At 35.7% G+C, this 23,448-nt stretch overlaps 1 protein-coding gene across 1 annotated transcript in view; it reads left to right on the forward strand.

Moving 5' to 3' along the window:
* The window catches only part of CNTNAP2 (contactin associated protein 2), a 2,269,257-nt gene that overhangs the window by 837,183 nt on the left and 1,408,626 nt on the right, over nucleotides 1–23,448 (forward strand). The gene's annotated exons all lie outside the window — the stretch shown is intronic.

Consider the following 23,448-nt stretch of genomic DNA (forward strand, 5'->3'; position numbering starts at 1 on the left):
ACAAAAACAAACAAAAAAACACAAGAATAGACAGTATATTCACCAGGTATACATATATTAACTTCTATTAATTTAATATTTTCATAAAGGGTTGTTTGAAGTCTCTGGTTTAGGATAGAACAGAAGTACATATTTTGGGTGATATCTGAAAAATGGACTCTAAAGGGACCACAAGGAGAGAGAATCCAGAGTGAATAAGACAGTAGCTCACGGCTGGGCACGGTGGCTCATGCCTGTAATCCCAGCAGTTTGGGAGGCCGAGATGGATGGATCCCCTGAAGTCAGGAGTTCGAGACCAGCCTGGCCAACATGGCAAAACCCCGTCTCTACTAAAAATACAAAAATAAGCTGGGCATGGTGGCAGGCATCTGTAGTCCCAGATACTCAGGAGGCTGAGGCAGGAGAATCGCTTGAACCTGGGAGACAGAGGTTAGTTACAGTGAGCCAAGATCACACCACTGCACTCCAGCCTAGGCAACAGAGTGTGACTCTGTCTAAGAAAAAATAATAATAATGAACAAAAAAAAATAGTGGCTCATATTTCACAGGCGCATAATCCACATCACCACTCTGCATTCTGAGAGTGCAGGCATGAAGTATAGTCAGCTTGGGATTGTAATCAGGGTCCTTAACTGAAAGATGTAAGGGAAAGTAAGATGCTTTACCCCTCCCACCCTAGACACACAGACAATAACAGCGGTGATAAATTTCAAGAAGAAATCAGAGATGTGCTCCTCCCTCTCCCATTCTCAAAATTAGGAAGGCTTTATTTTGAGGTGCCAGAGCACACATTAGGGGACATACACCTTCCTAGGTAGACTTTTCAGATATTTTAGAGAGCATATGGATTAAGAACTTGAAGTTCCAAAATAGTGTTTAAAGACATATGGTAACTAGCAGAGGAATGAAAATGATATTTTTATCAGCAAACCCCAGGGAAGGGTGGGGAGACAGATGATCCTGTAAGGGAGCTAAATTTCTTACCTTTCATGGCATAGAGTCAACCACTTAAAGTCTAATGATGATGAGCTAAGAAACCGATATGTAATTATTGAGGCATCATTGTAGACACAACCAGCAAAAGAAAATCTGAAAACAGGAGCCCTTAAAATACAATTTGAAATATGGTGCCAAGTTCGTTGGAGATTTGTTAATTCAAGTGGTGAGTTAACCTAAAAATATCACAGAGGCCAGATGTCAGGTAAAAACACAAACTGCTTTCCTGCTTCTCTCACACTACAACAGTGGACACAGAAGGCGTCTGTGTGTGGGACTTTCTCTCCATGTACCAAGTAAGCATTCAGTTCTGCAGTGGACACAAGCTGAGTGTCCTCTAGCCCAGTTGCATTCCGACCCTGTCTACCTGGAGAGAGCCTCAGATCCCACAGGGTGAGGGCTCCATCCCATAGGCCTGCCCTCCATTTCCAATGCCAATTGCAAGCCCCAGGCTCTTTTACCTGTGCTTCTGACTGACCAGCTATAAGTCAGGGATCCCACCACCTCCTCCTTGGGTTTGATTAATTTGCTAGAGTGGCTTACAGAACTCTGGGAAAGACTTATTTACATTTTCCAGTTTATCATGAAAGATATGACAAAGGATACAGATGAAGAGATGTCTAGGGGGAGGTATGCAGGAAGGGGCCTGAAGCTTCCATGCTGTCTTTGGGGACATCACCCTCTAGGAACCTCCACGTGTTCAGCTGTCCAGAAGCTCTTCGAACCCTATCCTCTTGGGCCTTTTATGGAGACTTCATTGGACAGGCATGATTGAAGCATGGAGAAATGTCATTACACAAGAAGGGTAAGATCTAGTCCTCATAGACTGGGTGAGGAAACCCGGCAAAGCCTGTCTGTTCTGTCTGCTCTGTCGATTCTTCTTGGCCTCTCTGTGCTGTATTCTTCTCTCCCAGGAATGGGGCAGCACTCCTGGAATGGGAGCCTATGAACAACAATCAGACAAGCAGATCAGAGAATTTCTTTATAGCCAGCTCCAGGACAGAAAGGCAGGGGAAGATTCCTGCCCTGGGGAGAAAAATGAGCAGGTAAAAAGAAGGGAGGAGGAGAAGGGCAGAGAGAGAGAGTCTGTTTTCTGAGGTCTGCTCCTGAGGTCTAAAGAACCCCAACGTTATAACAAAGGCCACGGGAGTTAGAGCCAGAACATAAATGAAAACACATATATAAAAAACATAAAATAATAATGTAAAAGGGAGGAGGCTACTATTGTTTATGACTCAATGTAAAACTTGCAAAGAGAGAGAAATGAGTAAAGAATAATACTTCAATCATTCTTCTGTCTTGGTGTTCACAACATAGACACCACACGTATACACACAGAATCAGAATCAGAAAGAAGGAGACATAAAGATACCATATGTGCATAGATGGACTTCCTGTAAGAATGAATAGAGAAGGAAAGGAATAGAAATGCAAGAGAATACAAATAGTTATTCCAGTAGAGAACAAAACGATATAATTATTGAGTGATCGTTCATGGAGTGGTTTTGGAAGACTCTCAGGAGGAGTCGCCTGTCCTTGATGGCCTATTAGCCGTTTTTGCCACATGTGAACACTAACACCCTGAAGGTGAAAGATAATAACAGTGTTGAGACCAAAGCTAAAATCGTTGAATACATAATCATGACAGAGTAAATTAACTGTTTCACTTTATCAAATGTTTTAAGAAACTCTTAAATAATATGCATTGAAAAACTGGCATTTGATGTGGAACATTCTCTTAGATACTATATTTTATAATTTTTAAATGTATGTATGTATTTATTTTGGTGAGCAAGTGAAAACTGCAATTGTCAGTGAACTTACAAGTGAAACGCCTTTGCGCTGTCTGAGTTTCAGATATTCAAAAGCTCAAATGAGTGATCCTGTCAAATTGCATGGGTTGATATGGAAGAGAGATAAGTAAATAAAACTCCACTATAATGATTTGTGTGGTACCACACACACTGGACTTAAAAATAAAAAGGGATTGAAGACTGTGCAAAGAAATGGAATTTTTTAAAAGATAAGATAGGAGTAAATATAGAAAAGGTCTTAAATGACTTCAGGCAGTGAAGCAAAAAGCACATTCCCTTGCTGTTTCTTGCTGTAGAATGATACCCTAGACCAGGCTATTAGCTGTGGATAGGAGCCCTTTATAGTTCACCAAACTATCAATTTATAGTTTACCCTTTCAGCTAAGACATTGAAGCTATTCCTTAAAAATTTGAGATAATTTGACTATTTAAAAATTCAATTACCTTTGCAATATCAGAACAGATCTGTTTTGTAAGGGGTTTGCCATTTCAGCATCTCACTGCAAGTGATAAGGTAGTTCAGTGTTTAACCAAAGATCATGGCCAGTTGACCCGGTCTTCAACCCAGCGCTGTGCCAGGCTGCACATGGAGGGCACCAGCTGAGTATCACCAGCCAAAGGACCCTTTCAAGTGATACCAGGAAAGCCTGTCCTGTTCAGAAAAATGACATTTCCAGGAATTGGAATAATGCTAAACTACATGGTCTGTAAAATTTCCTCTAAGTAATATCTAAGGCACTGTGAGTCTAGCATTGGGAACATATTTGTCAAAAGACTATTTAAGAAGGGGAGATTTTTCAGTCCTCATTGTGTTCTCTCTCTCCCTCTCTCTAGTTAAATGTATATATTCGTCAGGTATTTGAACTCACTTTGCTAAACATGAGACACAGAATTAATAGGCATTAATATTTTGTCCAAATTTATATAATAAGATCATATATATATAGTATGTATATTTGACTCTCCTCTTGCTATTTTACTAAATATATATTTATTAACAGAAATGAGTATTACATGTTAATCTCTGAATATCCCTAAATAAATAAGAAAATGTCCAACCTTTCAAGTAGCTCTCAGTGCATTGAGGAAAATGAGTGAAAAAAGTATGCTCTACTCTAGTATTAAAGCAAGAGTGTGAATAAAATTTTGTCACAATTAAACACAGAGCACTTTTAAAAGTTTGAGATTTTGACTAAAGTTAATTTATGGTTTAGCTATACCTCCTGTGAAAGTTCTGAGGATCTTATTAATTTTCTACATTTGGACAAAACATTAATGCCTATTAATTCTGAGTCCCATGTTTAGCAAAGTGAGTCCAAACACCTGAGAATCAAGTGACTTTCCCCCAGTCATTGATTTTGTTAGTGGTAACAACTTGAAAGTCTCCTTAGCTCTTCTGTTCTCCCAGTTGTCTTTGCTCTAAATGTTGCCCTGTGTATTTAAAACCTCTAAAATCCAAATTCCTTCCCACAGCCAGTTCCCTTTCTACTTCCCTAGCTTCGTCTTATACTGTGTATGATAGCCACACTAGCCGCCTTCTATTTTTACAGAGATTGCTGTCTCTTTTATACTTGATGTTTCCCTCTTCCTAGAATACTACTCCCTCCGACCTTTGTATGCCTGGCTCCTTCTTATCCAGATCGCATCTCAAATTGTCTCCACAGGGAGTGCTTTATTGATACTCAAACTAAATAACAACACCCTTGCCCCACAATTACATTTCATTCCATGTTTTCCCATTATTACAATTTAAGATTTCATAGCCTTTGTCTCTGTAATTATTTTATTTGTTTATCATCTGGTTTCCTCTAATTGAAATAGGTCCATGAAAGCAGAGTGTGGTCTCTCCAATCCTGTATCTCCAACGCTATGAGCAGTGTTGAGCCATAAGTTCTAAAAAATGTTTGTTGAAGGAATAAATAATTCTAGTTCCCACAAATTATGCAAAGGGTAAAGTAAAATCTTTCTAAATATTATGAGGGCACCAAGAAGGGTACATTTTTAAAAGGAAGAAATAATAACCATGTAAGCTGAAAACTCTATATTACTGACTCTTTATAAGATGACTTTAAAAGAGAAGAGTAAAATACAAATCAGATGAGGAAGGTATAATATTTTCACATGTTTTGTGAATGTTTAGTTTAACCTAAGTCATATTAGGTTGGTGCAAAATAATTGTGGCTTTGACATTGCTTTTAATGGCTAAACTGCAATTACTTTTGCACCAACTTGATAAATGTAACCTTTTTCCAGGTGTATGTCCTGGTTGGTTAGTAATGCTTTTTCCATTAGATTTGAAGTCATTGACATTGTCCAGGAAAAGAAAAGAGCCCAGGACAGAGTTTTTGGAGGATATGAACAGGCAGAGGAGGATGAAAATGAAAAACCAGAAAGATTAATAGGAAACCAGGAGGATGGGGGGATGTGGTAATGTTGGTGGGGGTTATCTATGTAGTTCTAGTAAAGAAACCAAAAGATAAAACAGAATTTTAGAAGGGGGCAAGTGATCAACACTATTAATGCTATGAAAAAGCTAATACAGGTAAGGACTGAGCTATATGTGTCGCTGTAACTCAAGTTGCTGTAACACATTAGGTCCTTGATTGACAATGGTTTGCCCAGTGGAAGGTTGATTCTCAGGAGCAGAACAGTCCAGGTGATCTTGGTTGGCAGGGAGGCTTATAATAATCGGAGACCAGGTGTGGAAGTCTGTTTTTGTGTTGCTATAACGGGATACCCAACATTGGGTAATTTATAATGAAAAGAGATTTAATTGGCTCTGCGGACTGTACAGGAAGTGTGGTACAAACTTCTGTTTCTGCTGATGTCCTCAAGTAGTTTCCAGTCATGGCTGAAGGGGAAGAAGAAACAGATGTGTCACGTGGCAAGAGAGGAAGCAAGGTGGGAGGTGCCATGCTTTTTGAAACAACCAGATCTAGCATGAACTGACCTATCACCAAGGCAACTGCACTAAACTATTCATGATCCCTTGTAATCCAAACACCTACCACCAGGCCCCGCCTCCAACATTGGGAATTACATTTCCACATGAGATTCTGAGGAGATAAACATCAAAATTATATCATCAGGTTCCTTCCTTCTTTTGGCCTCACTCTATTTTAGGGTTCCAGAGTCCCCTACATTCAGCTACTGAGTGTGGAAAACAGACAAGAGAAGTCAAAACTGCTTTTTCTACCCCTTAGCCTAGAAATTATACACATCACTTCTACTCATATTCCCTAGGCACAAGGTCCTATGGTTATGCAAAGGAGCCAAAAAATGTAGTTGGTAGATGCAGCTATTTCTTGGATATAGATTTATATTATGGAAGGAGAAGCAGAAATAATGGTGGGCAGTGACCCATCTTCTGTGATACTTCAGAAATTTGTGCAACTAAGTCATTTTCACTTCATAAATATTGATTGATCTTCTAAAAATATAGGACTACATGGTAATTTGTGTCTGCTCCCAAAGAGTTATAACTTATTAGAAGAAATAAGATTTATAAACAAATTATGGTAATTCAAAGATATTTCTGATTTATTCATGTAAATTTTGGGATAGAAAAATAGATGAGAACAACAGAAAACAAGTACATGTGTATCACTAACCCAGCAAAAACATAAAACCCTTTTTGCTGCTACATTTTTCCATTTTCAGAATAAACTTGCATAAATTCTCCTCATTCTTAGATCAAACTCTGCTGCTGATTGGATTGAACTACTTGTATATGAATGTATCTTGGTGTGATATGTTGCCCATTAAAAACCTAGTATGGATTTCTTCACTAAAATCCTGTATTCCTAATTTACAATGATTTCCATTTTTTTAATCTCAAAGTAATATTTCAGTTTTATTATTAGGTAAACAATGTGTATTCTGGCTTAGAACACTTTGAAGTTATTTCAGAAGAGGTTACAGGGGAAGAAAAATACAGAAAAGTGGAATATTTTCATGAATCATTAAGTTAATAACTTTGGAGGAAGAAGGTATATCTAGAAAAGGCTTAAAACAAAACTATTAGACTTACTTTAAATATTTTTATTTCAAATTAAGTAGATGAAGATGGTATAAATCAGGAGTTAGCAAACCTTATATTGAAAACGGCCAGACAGTGAATACTTTAGGATTTGCAGAACGCATATAATCTTTGTCACAAATATTCAATTCTGCCATTACAGCACGAAAGCAGACATCAGAGACAGGGAAAAAGCATAAACCAGTGAGTGTTAATGTATTTCAATAGAACTTTATTGATTGACACTGGACTTTGAATTTCATACAATTTTCCTACGTTATATAACATTATTCTTTACTTGATTTTCCCTCACTATTTCAACATGTAAATGGACCATGCAAAAACAGGTGGTGGGCTGGATTTGGCCCATAGGCTGTAACCCCTGGTATATAGAGCAATTAACATAAAAATACAATTTAAAGCTAATTTAGAAAATTTTACCCAAAGCTGTGTAAATTATAACACATTAATTATTATAGTCTACATACTCATTTAGGGTGGAACTTTATAAAATATCTTTTTAAAATATATAATATATAAGATCATGTTATGTACTACAAAATTTTAATGTAAACATTAACACCCCATTTTTTGTGTTTTTTTGAGAAGTTTTTGTTGTTATTTACACGAATGAAGCTATAGGAAATTATCCTAGATCAGTTCAAAGGAGGAGACATTTTCAGTCTTGCTCATGTTTAGCACTCTTTGAAGGTCTTGATGCTCAATTAGTCAATTAGTAGCCACCAGATGGAGAAGGGTATTTCTTCACAGGAACACGTATTGCTATGTGTGTGATTGAGAGGGTGAGAGATGTTGTTGTGTGTCAGACCTCTCTGTGTTCCTTTTAGATGTCACTAGCTCAATCACCAAGGGCAATGGACCATAAGATACTTATGTATCTTCTGCTTGGCTTCATGCTTGATGCTTCTGATCAGACTCAATGTTTCATTTCCAGTATCACAGATGACAGAGTAAAATGCAAAATGTGTTGCTGCACATGTCAAAAGGTCCAGCGAAGAAAAGACAGCTCTACTTCTGCATTTGGATTAACAGCAATTGAAAATAAATGCCCATTTCCAATTCTTTGATCTTGTTTAAATTTATATGTTTGATATCTGTTTGTTATTATCTACATGTATCCAGGGATTATTTGCCTAAGCTGCAAAATTGAAAAAAAAAGTAGTACAGATTTAGAAAATATGCTGCTAATGGCTTAATTCAGATTCATTGTTAAACCACAATATTAAAAGTACACCGTTAACATAATGTACACTGATAGTTTTGTTTGATAATTACCTACTTGAAATAACAGACTGATAAATTGTCCCAATTGGAGAAGACCTTCAACCATCTATGCCAACCTTCTAGACTGCAATTTTTAATTAATCATTTCTGGAACAAAAGCTCCTAGAAATGGCTTTTAAAATTGTGTTTTCTGCTGAAAGATTCTGCTGAATGGAAGTGGCAGTGTGAAGCCTAGGAAAGAATATATTCATTTCATGCTTTTGATTAGCTTTGAAATTTTATTTACCCTCTTACCTAGAGGAAGAGTGCCAGTGTATATTCCCTAATCCTCTGCTCAGGAAATTCAACACTTTCTGCAATTTGGACTTGAAAAAAGGTACAAAATTTTAGAAAACATAGACAAAAATCAGAACAAAACCAAACAAAAGGCAATTATTGATGTGAAGCAAAAAGTATTAATGAGATAAAGAGTTGCTTCAGGATGCATCCCTTGCCCCATCCCTACACACAACTACCCTACAAATGCCAAGATTCAAATGTGATACTTTCTTACATATTACATTTGAATCTTCTTTTTCCAGGAAAAGCAGAGTATGTATGGGTGTACCCACAATAAGCATTAGGGCTTCCATTGTTTTTCCATTTGGCGAGTTGAAAAACAAGTGTGCTGCGTTCTCCTGTCTGTTACAGTATAGATATCTTCATTGGAGTGCTATTTGTGAAGCATACAGTTTTCAAGTCTTCTAGAGCAAATCTGTTTGTCACCATCAAAAGGGCTGGAAATAAAAATATGTTTGCAATTGACGTAGTACAGGAACTGGTTAACAGCTTCAAAGAATTTATAAATAATATTTGTCCCTGAAATGTTATAAATACCCATGGTGAAAAAGACCTACTTAGAAGATGTTTTCTTTAATATTCGTTGTGTTTTACCAATTACAATGAGGATGGATGAGCAATTAGAAACATATGCCTGCAGGTTGGCTCTTGCTTTCTTTGCAGACCTGTTGCCCTTCTTGTTCTTCCTCTCCATCATTTTTATTGCCTTTTTAAGATTTATCTGGCCGGGCGCAGTGGCTCATGCCTGTAATCCCAGCACTTTGGGAGGCCAAGGTGGGCGGCTCACCTGAGGTCCGAAGTTTGAGACCAGCCTGATCAACATGGAGAAACCCCATCTCTACTAAAAATACAAAATTAGTCGGGTGTGGTGGGACACGCCTGTAATCCCAGCTACTCGGGAGGCTGAGGCAGGAGAATTGCTTGAATCCGGGAGGCTGAGGTTGTGGTGAGCCAAGATTGCGCCACTGCAATCCAGCCTGGGCAACAAGAGCAAAACCCCATCTCAAAAAAAAAAACCAAAAAAAAGGTTTATTAGCCTGCTTTTCCCTCCATTGCTTTTGCCTGTTTCCCTTTCCTAGTTTTCACTTTATTTTTTTTCTCTCTCTCCTATTCTGTTTTTTATTCTTTGTTCCACTTTATAATCTACCTTGGTGTGAAGAATGGCTGCAGTTTTAGGCATGGCTATAAGACAATGCCATTTTAGAGAGCTAATGTGTCCTGTCTTTGAAAGGATGAGATGATAATAGAAGAAAGAGGGGCTGGTGTGCTGCATCTCCACGGCAAGGATTTCGCCCTTCTCCCAATGGTGTGGTTCATTGAAATAGCTCCACATCCTCATTAAATTTATTTTTATAATATTTCTTCCCCTAATATTTTTTCCCCATGGAAAGAATAGGTTTTCTTTTTGAGTCCTTCTGGTTCTCCCATTGTCACTGTTTGCTGGCAGTGGAAATGCTATAAATCAGTATTGAGGTCTGGCAATTTTGCATGCCATCAGCTAAACATAATGCTGTTGAAATTCAAGCACAATTCTTTATAAGTAGGCATTTAATTTTAGTAGAATTTGCATTTGACAGTCTCAATTCATATGTTTCAGCATCTGAGTGAAATAGCCCTCTCTGAGTTCGAATGGAATGAATTTAGTGAAATTAACCTTTTGTCACAAAAACACACTATCCTAGACAAAAGTTTTCACACTGTTTTCAGTCAGTTCTATGTAGTTATAATAGAATGAATCTTCCTAATTTAAGTCATAGAGTGATAAAAGCAGTGATGAAAAGAGAATGTATACCTAGGAGTCCTTAATTACTCTGTGAAGTGCCAGCAATAAGTATGGGACATTGACATGGAACTCCAGTTCATTACATCAAAAAAATATATTAATGGTGAGATGTCCGACGCTGACAAAATACCTAAACATAACAAAGTGCTTGTGGAAAATGCTTGAATTTTATTTTTTTGTTTTATTTATTTATTTATTTTTGTTTGAGATAGTCGCTCTGTTGCCCAGGCTGAAGCGCAGTGGTGCAATCTCGGCTCACTGCAAGCTCTGCCTCCCGGGTTCACACCATTCTCCTGTCTCAGCCTCCCGAGTAGCTGGGACTACAGGCACCCGCCACCACACCCGGCTAATTTTTTTTTGTATTTTTAGTAGAGACGGAGTTTCACCGTGTGAGCCAGGATGGTCTCGATCTCCTGACCTCGTGATCCACCCGCCTTGGCCTCCCAAAGTGCTGGGATTACAGGTGTGAGCCACTGAATTTTTAAATTTACTCTTAACATGTATTCTTGAGCTAATTAATAAGGAAATTCAAGCAATCATATTCAGTAAATTTAACCATCAACACAGTCAAGTTTTTCATAAATATTCTCCCTTTTCTTTGAAATAAAGAAACCAGGTATAGGAATAAGAAGTTTCTATTTTAAATATTTAATATTTCTTCTGGACAACATTAAAGCTATTAAACAATGCCATTGGCCAACTATCAACTGTTAAGTGTGTCCAGACCCTTGCACACAATTTTTTCTAAGACATTTAAACATTTAAAGTCTATTTTTAAAATCTTAATTATTTTTATTAAAGAAGGAATTTTTTTAAGAAAAAATAATTTTTTTGGCAACAGTTTAGGTTGCAATTTTTTAAATTTAATTTTAATTTTTTTTTTAATTTCCATAGGTTATTGGGAAACAAAAACATTAGGTATTTGGTTACATGAGTAACTTCTTTAGTGGTGGTTTGTGAGATTTTGGTGAACCCATAACCCAAGTAGTATACACTGTACTCAATTTGTAGTCTTTTATCCCTCACCCCTCTCCCACCCTTTCTCCATGAGTCCCCAAAGTCCACTGTGTCATTCTATGCCTTTGCATTCTCATAGCTTAGCTCTCACTTATGAGAGAGAACATACGATGTTTGGTTTTCCATTCCTGAGTTACTTCACTTAGAAGAATAGTCCCCAGTATCATCCAGGTTGCTGTGAATGCCATTAATTCATTCCTTTTTATGGCTGAGCAGTATTCCATCATATATATATATATATGTGTGTGTGTGTATATATATATATATATATATATATATATATATATGTATACCGCAGTTTCTTTACCCACTCATTGATTAATGGACATTTGGGTTGGTTCCATAATTTTGCAATTGCAAATTGTGATGCTATAAACATTTTTGTTCAAGTATCTTTTTCATATAATGACTTATTTTCCTCTGGGCAGATACCTAGTAGCAGAATTGCTGGATCAAATGGTAGTTCTACTTTTAATTATTCAGGGAATCTCCTCACTGTTTTCCATAGTGGTTGTTCTTGTTTACATTCCTGCCAGCAGTGTGGAAGTGTTCCCTGTTCACTCCATCCACACCAACATCTATGATTTTTTTATTTTTTGATTATGGCCATTCTTGTAGGAGTAGGTGGTATTGCTTTGTGGTTTTGATTTGCATTTGATTTGCATTTCCCTAATTATTAGTGATGTTGAGCATTCTTTTCGTATATTTCTTGGCCATTTATATGCCTTTGAGAATTGTTTATTCTCCTTAGCCCCCCTTTGATAGGATTGTTTGTTTTTTTCTAGGCTGCCACTGTTTTAATAAAATAGCTTTTTTCTTTTTTACTACATCATTCTTATGATTCAGTTTTACTAGAATTTGGAGATTAGCAATTATTGTATATAAATAAAGTTGTTTCGTTTGCTGAAGAACCTGCAGAGAACCCTTGTCTGGAGGAAAATTCTGTCAGGTCTAATGTTTGTTAAGTTCTTAACAAGGAACCTGGAACGCAGGCAAAGCTCAATAATTTTATTAAATTCAAACTGCATTCTTGCTGGTGAGCAAAACCAGTGTCTAAGGACTTACATGCTAGATAGTTCTTTTGATGCCAACATTAGATAGAGAATGATTAGTAAATACATCCCAAAACGCTTAATTCTTGTGAAAAATGTTTCAAGGTATACTTGAGGTATTATCCTTTTTTCTAAAGACCACTTGAGATGACAATTTTTGAACTACTTTATTTTAAAAGCATTTATTATTAAGAAATTCATTAATTAGTACTCACTGCACCCTACTTTTAGTCCTGCATAATGCACCTATATTTTTGTACTAAAAGGTAAATACAAATAAATGAAAATGAAAATATTTAACTCTAAGTATGTCAGGATTCCTATAGACATTTCACACTCTGAGATTATGCAAATTATGATAATCATGTTAATAAAGATTTGGATGAATTGTTATTCAAAATGGATTAGTTTGCAAAACTTCAAATTAGTCTAAAATGGAGAGATTTTTCTGGCCTCATTCTATCTTCTTCGCAGGTCTTTGAAGACAGATGTGTAGTAGAGTTACTGTGATGATATTGTCACAGAAATAAGTTGAAGCATTTTGTGTATTTTGTGTGCTACCAATGCCTAAATAACGAACTGAAGAATGTATATATATTCATAGAAAGATACCAGGGACAAGTGGAAAGTTACGTAACAATGATGTGAACTTGGACATACTTAACCTCTTTTGGTCTCAAATTTATTGTTCAGTACAATGGTTAACAATAAGGTGGTCATAACTATTTTATAATCCTATAACAATTGAGTGACTATAAAAATGAAATAAGATAAACTTTCATTAAAGAATCTAGCATAGTATAATGACAGGTACATAAAAGTCCTCAATAAGTTTTAATTCTTATCCAAATTCCCATAACTCTATTCCCAAGGCCTCAATTTTCTCACGAAAGGCCTCTTACTTTCTGAAATTCTATGGTTTAGTTTTTAGTTCAATTAATATTTCAGCAAATGAGTAAATTAATGAATTAATGTATTTCCTTCAGAGTTTACTTTCTAATGCACATGCTGTTATGGTCCCATATGAGGAAATGTCTTTTAATGTGCAAGATTAAAATTCATAGTCACAAGAAATGAATAAAGTTTTAATGTAGAATATAACATTTTTGAATTCTAGAATTCAAGTTACCAGAGAAAGAAAATCTTTAGAGAACCTGCTTAAAATGGCTTTTGATAAGCACATTGAATATAAAAACAGGGTATTTATATATATATGGATATGTTTTATATCTTATTTTCAGATCGTGATTAGCCACTATATAGGTTTTGTCCTTCACAGAGGTAGAAAAAATACATTTAATCACTTCCAAAGGATCTGTTTGAGTCCTGATAGCCTGATATCTTCTGAAATGCTTAAACTTTATATTTGGTATGATTCAAGGTTTCACTAAATTCTCTGTTCTCACAAAATGACTTATTTGCGTAGGGGGTATTTCTTATCTTGTTGGAAGCTTTATAAAGGATCAGTTATTGTATCTTTGAGCTGATGAAATGGTTTAACACTGCTCAAAACTTGTCCAAGATGCTGATATGTATCTTCAGTTAGACCATTTGAACACATGACTAATACACAGACCAAAGAGAATGTTGTTTAAAAGAAATCTTATCAAGAATCATATAATAGATCTTAGGCTATTTGGATTTCCTCACAGGAAAATAGAAGCAAAGGCAGTGACAGCAATACTCAAAGTAGAAATTGAGCTTTTTGCTTCATGTGGATGACGGCAACATCTGCATCTGTTGTGAACTTGCTCCCAAATCGGAGCCCTGTGTTTTTCAGCTTCCTGATGAACATTTCCACTTTGTACTGCACAATCGCCTCAATGTTAACATTCTGAAATCCACTCTTCATTTTTCCTCTCCATATTTCTTTCTTACACACCTGTTCTTCTTGTCTGCCAGATGTTTGCTTTGTATCACAATCATCTTTTCCCCCAAGTCTTGGCAACTCAGCATCATCTTTGATTCTGTTACTGATTGGGTCTGAGATGGAGATAAGCATGCAGGAGGTTTAGCATGTAGGAGCATGTAGGGGTGTTCTTGGGATCACTACCTGTGGAAAGGAAGGGAAGGAAAGAAAGAAGGATTGGGAAGAGATAAAATTTGGGATGCAATGTACTCTTACCAAAGCCTACAGCTGACCTCGTTAGGGGTTTTAAATCTAGGATGTCCCTTCAGCACTGGCCTGTGTTGACGTGATGGGACTGAGGATTTTGTCTCCACTTTGGCCAGTCATTGGATACAGGTTGCCCCAGGAAACAGTTAGTAGATGTAGGACAATGTGACTTTTTTTTAGCCAAAGAAATTTGGCTAAAAGGGGTAATAAGTTCTTCAGTCAGGAAGAGATCTTGTCAGCACATTAACAGTATCCGCTGGAGACTCCTTTAACACAAACAAACAAAATAACCCACAAAAACCTATTATACATTATCAGATTTTGTTTTCTTCATGATTTTAAATTTCCAAGTCTCATCTTTTGCTGCCCAACCACCAATCTAGGTTAGGAGCTTATAGTGCCTAACATAAGCACTTATGAGTAAGTAGGACCTCCTAAATCAGATCTATCCAATCCATCCCTTATCCATCACATTGTTCAACCTCATGAAATGCTTCCATGAGCCCATAATTAGCCCATTTAGTAACTGTTTGGCTCTCCATTGGCAACAGAATAAAATACATTTCTTAGCTTATAATTCAAGAACAACCACTGTCTGTCTAAATAACATAGACGTTGTCGCTCCTATCTTCCAAGCACATGTTTTACTTTTTTAGTGCCATTGATTTTTTTTACATTTTCGACCTAAAATAAAAGGTCTACTTGGCTTATATTGAAATCAAATATCACATAGTTATCTGGTCATATTTACAGGGATATTATGTCCAATAAGCCATATTTACCTACAATTTTACTTAGGTCCCATAGAGAAAATAAAAAATAAAAAAAAGAGGTTGAGGATATGCAAGAGGACGTAGTTACAGAGATCTAACATACAATGATATTTGAACTTCTGTGGACTTGTTCTTATGAGTAACATCCTCCATTTTAATTAAGGTCAGATGAAAACTTTGGCATTATCCATGCTGAGTCCTGAGTCTTAATCATTCAATGAATGAGTTGCTAGGACACTTAGTTCAATTAGCTATGAGGTATACACATCGACAGAATGTTTTACAAAACTTGGCCCTACTGACTTGAGACTCTCACGTGTATTACAAAAACAAGTGTATCCCCATGGAGGTCTGACTGTACATCTGCCTTGTAAGATCATGGAGTGTTAGTTGTGTTTAAGTTCCTTTAACCTTCTTTCTCAATTTATACCTTGTTTACCACTAAAAATAGACACCTAGCCTTAGTTGTTTTGGTTTTAGGTTTGTTTCATTTATGAGTATATACTATTCTGTGGCTGATTTTGTTTTTCTCCCTAATTTCTCTTCCCCTGAGTTCCAAGTACTTTTCACAAAGAAAACCTTGTTCATAACGAAACATTTCTTACCTCAAGAAATGGTTTCAGAGAGAAACCATTCAATCAAAAGAGTGATGGAATTCTGTCACTCTGATGTTATTTTTAGAAGTTGTCTGGGTTTTGATTGACACATGTTTTGTGGTCTGTGTGTATGTGGCTGGGGATAATTTAATTTTAAGATATTAATAAGAAATGCTCATTGACTCAGTTAAAGGGAAAATGACTTTTTGAAGTCACCACACAGTTTTAAGAAGGGATCATAGACAAGGTGAAAACAGCCAAGGAAACTTTGGTGAGGCTGGAGTGTCGTGCCACAGTCAAAGGATTCTGGGGGAAATAGAAAGCCCTAAGAATTAGTTCATATGTGAAACCCCACCCCCCCCACCCGCCATTTTGGTTTATTTCCTTTCTTGCATCCTATAGGCAAATTTCCAGTGCCTACTGGTTTCAGTTTAATAGGTGAGAAAAGCATAACACACATAAATAAGGTTTAAAAAACTTTTAAAGGCTCAAGAAGGAACCAAATGCATTCAGAAAAAAAGAAAAAATTAGATCTAGCCCAGTCTGAAAGGAAAAATAATGGTAGTTGAAATGTTGAAATTTGATTGAAAGATTTGAGATATAGTATTTGAGTACCAATCATTTAATTTAGAATACCATTAATTTTTAAATATTTTGGGATTGAAATCAGTTCATAATATAGCTAGAGAATTTAATTCAAATGTAAAGGAAGGACACCTGATATGCACTTCAATATCACTAAATTTAGAGGTCAGAATGAAGGCAGAAGAAGAGAGAAATGATTCTGTAGGACCAACCCATGTAGTAACATATTTATGCAGACCACCCGCAACGTGATCGGAATATTACTGCCACAGCAGGGAACACCTTGAAATATGATGAAATGTTTCAAGGTTGTTAAATAAGAAAGAAGTTATGAACAGAATTGTTTTCATCAAATTTTCACTGTGTAATAATACATAGTAAAACCAATATACGAATGGATTTACAAATTCTGGGCATACATAAGCCCCTCTGATGACTTAGCTAAGTTCTTTTTAAAAAGAAAGTGCAACATAATGGTGAAGATTATTCAATTTTGCTCATGGAAACAATTGGGCACATAATGAATCAAGAAAAATGCTGAGATCGTTGAACAACAAAACTCAACACGATCATTTTTTGAAATCTTCCGTGTTGTTATGGTGATTTGTGTATTTAGAACTTAACAATGTGAATGGCATGAAGAATAAGTGATTATGCATTGCTGAATGCCTTTACAAGAGTTCGCTAAGAAGAAATTACTGCTTTAGCATAAATGTATTGTTACTGCTTGAATGATGATAGCTGTATATTTGTCCCTTTACTCACTCAGCAAACACTATTCATTTCAAGGTTTTGGTGTTACATCAAGCAAAAGACTCCAACTGAGAAATGGTGCTATTATATACACACACATCTCCCTTGGAGGGTTTCTGCTATGAATCAATACTATGGAATGACTGTGTAGCACAAATAGCACATAGTGTCTTTTAGATAAGCATATTTAGAAACAGAAATCCTTTTATATGTGTATTGTTATAGTTTCATGTTAAAGAAGGTAAAAATCAGAGGAACTACTTTTTAAAAAAATCTTAGAGGAATACCTCCTTCCCATGAGCATTTGTAAAGATAACAAAGATGATCATTTTATGCTACGTATTTTCCTATTGCCAGGTCAAGTATTATAAAATTTAATACATATTGTTGTAGGACTTTGTCCTAGTTCAGCTGGAAACAGTGTTCTTGTCACACAACTATGAAAAATTAGGCTCACAGACACTTTGAAGGGTGAGAATGGCAGGGTTTATTGGGTGAAAACAAATAAAAAGGGGGAACAGGGACTCTCAGCAAAGCCGGAGTCCTGCTACCAGGTTTCCTGCCTCATAGATTGAATCCCAGGTTCCACCCCAGAACAGGAAAGACCAGGCTCCTGCCCCCTGCAAATGGAGAGAACTTACTGGCTCCACCCCATTCTCCCTGTACACAGGCCAATCAGAGTTTCTCTGGGGACCCCTTTGTACCTGGCTGTCTCAATATGAAGAAAAGTAGTCATACTAAGATTTTTTTTTCTAGAACCAACTATCTAACATAAATGTCAATAATTAGAAACACAACTATACAAAAATACTTATTATATAAATTTTTAAATAAATCCTTGCTAGGACTTTGCTCTCTGAAATTTGAAACTATATTTTAAAACAAATTAATGCTTTATCTCCTTCCTAGGAATGTGTTCCTCACATTGTAACAAGTTGATAACCAGAATTATAATTGCTAGTGAATCCGTTTTCTTATTCTATTCTCTGCTCATACATGTTTTAAGATGCCACGTGGTTACCAGCAGTGAATCCGTATGGGTCTGCAGCAACCTCAGTTCTTGCCTCCTCTGAAGAAAGAATTCAACCAAGGAGGAAGAACGCAGGAGAGCATGAGTAAAAGTTTATCATAAAAGCTTTAGAGAAGGAATGAAAGGGAATAAAATACACTTGGAAGAAGGCCAAGTAGGTGACTTGAGAGATCGCGTGCCCTATTTGACCTTTTGACTTGGGGTTGGCATACTTGTAGGGTCTTGCATCTCTTCTCCCCTGATTCTTGCCTTGGGGTGGGCTGTCTGCATGTGTAGTGGGTTGCTGGCACTTGGGAGGCGAGCAGGTGCAGTGTGTTTACTGGACTTGTACGCATGCTCAGGTGAGGCATTCTTCCCTTACAAATCGAACAAACCTAGAAGGCCATTTACCAAGTAAACTCTGCCATTTTGCTCCTTAATGCTCACGCTTGAGTCCACTCACTGAACTCCTGCTGATTGCATCACCAGTTTCAGGTTTTTTTCTATCTTTTGGGAGACTGCCTTTCCATGGCGCTGGCTGTGACCAGTTATTATTTTAGAGAGGCAGTTAACAACCACCTGCCCATCACCTGAGGGTGGCCTGACATTCCTGGTGGAGAGTAGGGAGAGCACCCTCCTGCCCTGCTCAAGCCTTGTTAGCTACCTACTGTAACAGTGCTGCATAGACTGTCATGATGATTTTACAGGTGTGTATGTATCCCCAAATTCAAGAAGTTGTACATATTAAATATGTACAGCGTTTTTAATACCTTATTAAAGTGGTGTAAAAAATAGTCATGCTACATATGACTATTTTGTCATGGCCACTACTGTCATCTTGAGCATTGCAAATTAGTTATTCTAGATGAAACAAAAAAAGCTTGCCTTTGACAATTTCTAAACATGTTTAGTATTTTCCAGGTTCAACAAATACCACTTTGAACTACTCTAAATCAAGTAAGCCAGAATGTGTGTGGCAGCTGAACTACTGTGTACCTAATAAAATATTATCATCATTTTCTATTGCTAATCAGGCATTGCATTTTAGGCAATGCAAAGTGGGTGGGACACTCACTTTCTGTAGATGATTCATAGAACAAGCAATACATAATAAAGCATCAAATTAAAAACTTATTTAAGTTCAATCTATGTGAAAGAGAACAAGTGACAAATGACATAGGTTACTAGTAGCAAGTGGTAAGGGAGCTGGGTTTTGATTTTTTTTTAACAAATACTTTTCTAATGCATTTATCTCAGGCACAGCACAAGTAATCTTACCATCAGAGTTTTTCTACTGCACTCTATTTTCCAAGAAACGAATTTTGTGAATTGTTTTAAGCACAGCTAAGTGTTATTGTTCATATTTTGTGCATTACTGTTAAAGTTCTCATTTCCTTTTCAAATGTGTAATTTTAAAGATGTGATGAATTCTTAAGAATAATTTTATGATAATTAGGAAAGCAATTTTTCCAGCTATATATAATTTAAATTTTATAGTGACAATCATATGAGAAATAGAAATACACTTTGCAGCAAATTTGCGAAATTATTTCTGCTAAATGAGTAACTCACATAAAGCAATTTGGGTTTGGGTTTATTTTATTTTATTTTTGTCATTACATCATGCAGCTGTTTTCCTTCATCCCAAGAATGTAACTAGTGATTGTAGGATCATTTCAAGTACTCAATTGTAAAATGGCAGTTTTACATTATCTGAGGTGATTTAAAACCCTCACACATATGGGTATTAATGGAAACTAGTTACTTTATGAGTATTAAGATAATGTGTTAATCTTAAATATAACTTTTCTCATTGTGGATGTTTTTGGTGAACAAATATATTACTTCACATAGTTATTTTTGTGGTAAGAACACTTAATATCAACTCTCTTTGTGTTAAGAATACAACATGATTATTATCTATGGTTGCCATACTATACAATAGATCTCTCCTCCTATTTAGCTGTAATTATGTTTAATTTGACAACATCTCCATATTCTTCCCTCCAAACCACTCCAGCCTCTGTTAACCACCATTCTATTCTCTACTTCTATGAGATCATTTGTTTTTTGATTCTACATATGAGTGAGATGATGTGACATTTTTCTTTGTGTGCCTAGCTTATGTCACTAAACATACTGTCCTCCAGATTGATTCAAGTTGTGATAAATGACACAATTTCCTTCATTTTTATGGCTGAACAAACAGTATTCCATTGCGTATATATACCATGTTTTAAAAATCCATTCATCCATTGGTAACATTTAGTTTGATTCCACATCTTGGCTATTGTGAATAGATGCTGTAATAAAAATGAGTACAGATAACCTCTTCAACATAATGACTTTATTTCCTTTGGATCTATACCATTAACAAAAATGTTAGATCATGTGGTAGTTCAATATTTAGTTTATTCTGGAACATCCATACTATTTTCCATAATGACTATACTAATTTACATTCCCTTCAACAGTTGATAAGGCTTCCATTTTCTCCACATCCTTGCCAACACTTGTTATCTTTTGTCTTTCTGATCATAGCCATTCTACCAGGAGTGACATATTATCTCATTTTGGTTTTGATTTGCATTTCTCTGATGAATAATGATATTGAACATTTTTATATGCCTGTTAGTCCTCTTTTGGGAAATGTGTATTAATAATGTCTTTGCCCATTTTAAATTGAGTTATTTGTATTCTTACTATTGAGTTGTTTCATTTTCTTATACATTTTGAATATTGACAAAATTTAACACACATTTATTGTAAAAGCACTCCATGAATTTATCAGATGTATAGTTTATCAGATGTATAGTTTGCAAATATTTTCTCCCATTCAGTAGGTTGTTTCTTCTCTCTGTTGATTTTCTCCTTTGCTGTGCAGAAACTTTTCAGATTTTGGTAATTCCACTTGTCTATTTTTTGCATTTGTTGTCTGTGCTTTTGGGGGCATATATTAAAAAAAAAAATCTTGCCCAGACCAATGTCATGGAAGAGTTTTCTCCTGTTTTTTTTTTTTTTTTTTTTTTTTTTTTTTTTTTTTAAGTAGCTTTATAGTTTTGGGTCTTATGTTTAAGTCCTACTCCATTTTTTAATTGATGTTATATATGGTGAGAAATAAGGATTTAGTTTTATTCTCTGCATATGTATATCCAACTTATCCAACACCATTTATTAAAGAGACTGTTTTTTCCCCCATTTTGTGGTCTTAGTGCCTTTGTAGGAAATCAGTTGCCTGTGAAAAAGTAAATTTATGATTGATTTTTTTTATTTCTGTGAAGAATGTCATTGGTCCTTTGATAGGGATTGAATGGCATTGTAGATGACTTTAAGTAGTATAGACATTTTAACAATATTACTACTTTCAATCTATGAACATAAAGTCTTCCTTTTTTATTTGTGTCTTCTTCAATATGTTTCACCAATTTTTCATAATTTTCAGCATAGAGATCTTTCACCTCCCTGGTTAAAATTTTTGGAGAATTTTTTTTATACCTATCAAAAAGGAGATTATTTTCTTGATTCTTTTTCAGGTAGTTTACTGTCAGTGTACAGAAACACTACTGATTATGATTTTTGTGTTGATTTTTATCCTTCACCTTTAATAAATGTGTTTATTAGTTCCAACAACTTTTGATGGAGTCTTTAGAGTTTTCTATAAAACGGATCATGTCAGCTGCAAACAAGGATAATTTAACTTTTATTTTTTCCAATTTGAATTCCTTATATTACTTCCTTTTGCCTAATTGTTCTGGCTAGGACTTCTAGTACCACGTTAATAGAAGTGGTGAAAGCAGATTATATGGTTTGGCTGTGTCCCCACCCAAATCTCATCTTGAATTGTAGCTTCCATAATTCCTACCTGTTGTGGGAGGGACCTGGTGGGAGATAATTGAATCATAGGGGTGGTTTCCCCCATACTGTTCTCGTGGCAGTGAATAAGTCTCATGAGATCTGATGGTTTTAAAAGGGAAAGCTCCTTTTGCTTGGCTCTCATTCTCTCTCTTGCCTGCTGCCATGTAAGAAGTGACTTTTACCTTCCACCATGATTGTGAGGCCTCCCCAGCCACATGGAACTGTGAGTTCATTAAACCTCTTTTTCTTTATTAAATTACCCAGTCTCAGGTATATCTTTATCAGCAGTGTGAAAACAAACTAATGCAGTGGATGTCTTTGTTTTGTTCTAGATCTCAGGGGAAAAGATTTCATCTTTCCCATTTAATATGTTAGTTGCGGGATTTTCATATATGGCCCTTATTATGTTGAGGTATTTGTCTATACCTAATTCATGGAGGATTTTTATGATGAATGTATGTTAAATTTTGTCAAAGGTTTCTTCTGCATCTATTGAAATGATCGTATTATTTTTGTTGTCCATTCTGTTAGTGTGATGTGTCACATTTATTAATTCACATATGGTAAGCCATCCTTTCATCTCTGAGGTGAATCTAACGTATCACAATGAATGATGTTTTCCATTTGCTGTTGAATTTGGTTTACTAGTATTTTGTTAAGGATTTTAAACCTATGTTCATCAGGAATATTGGCCAGTAGTTTGTGTTCAGATTTAATTGTATCAGGATAATGCCGGCCTCATCTAATGGGTTTGGAAGTATTTTTTCCTGTTTCAATTTTTTAGAAAAATCTGAGAATTGATATTAGTTCTTTAAATGTCTGGTAGAATTCAGCAGTGAAGCCATGAGGTCCTGGGCTTTTTACTGATGGAAGACTTTTTACTTCTTTTTAATCTCCTTATTCAATATTGGTCTGTTCAGAGATTCTACTTCTTCATAATTCAGTCTTGGTAAGTTGTGTATGTTCAGAATTTATTGATTTCTCCTAGGTTATCCAATTTGTTGGAATATAATTGTTCATAATGTTCTCTTACACTATTTTGTATACCTATGGCATTGGTTGTAATGTCTACTTACTTGTCTCTGGATATGTGTTGAGTATTCTCTCTTTTTTTCTTACTCTAGCTAATGATTTGTCTACTTCATTTGTCAATTCGAAAAACTAACTCTTAGTTTTGTTGATCTTTTCTAATGCTTTCGTAGTCTCTATTTTATTTATTTTTACTCTATCTTTATTATTTCCTCCCTTCCTTCTTATTTTAGATTTGGGTTTTTTTCTTTAGTAGTTCTTTGAGATGCAGGATTAGGTTGTTGGAGATTTTTCATATATTCTGATGTAGGCATTTATTGCTATAAACTTCTCTCTTAGAACTACTTTTGCTATATCCCACAGAGTATGTTGTGTTCCAATTTATATTTGTCTGAAGAATATTTTAAATTTCCTTTTTAAATTTTTTCATTGGCCTGTTGTTTGTTCAGGGACATGCTTTTTATTTCC

This window comes from Pongo pygmaeus, chromosome 6, assembly GCF_028885625.2.
Source record: "Pongo pygmaeus isolate AG05252 chromosome 6, NHGRI_mPonPyg2-v2.0_pri, whole genome shotgun sequence".
NCBI classification, from domain to species: domain Eukaryota; kingdom Metazoa; phylum Chordata; class Mammalia; order Primates; family Hominidae; genus Pongo; species Pongo pygmaeus.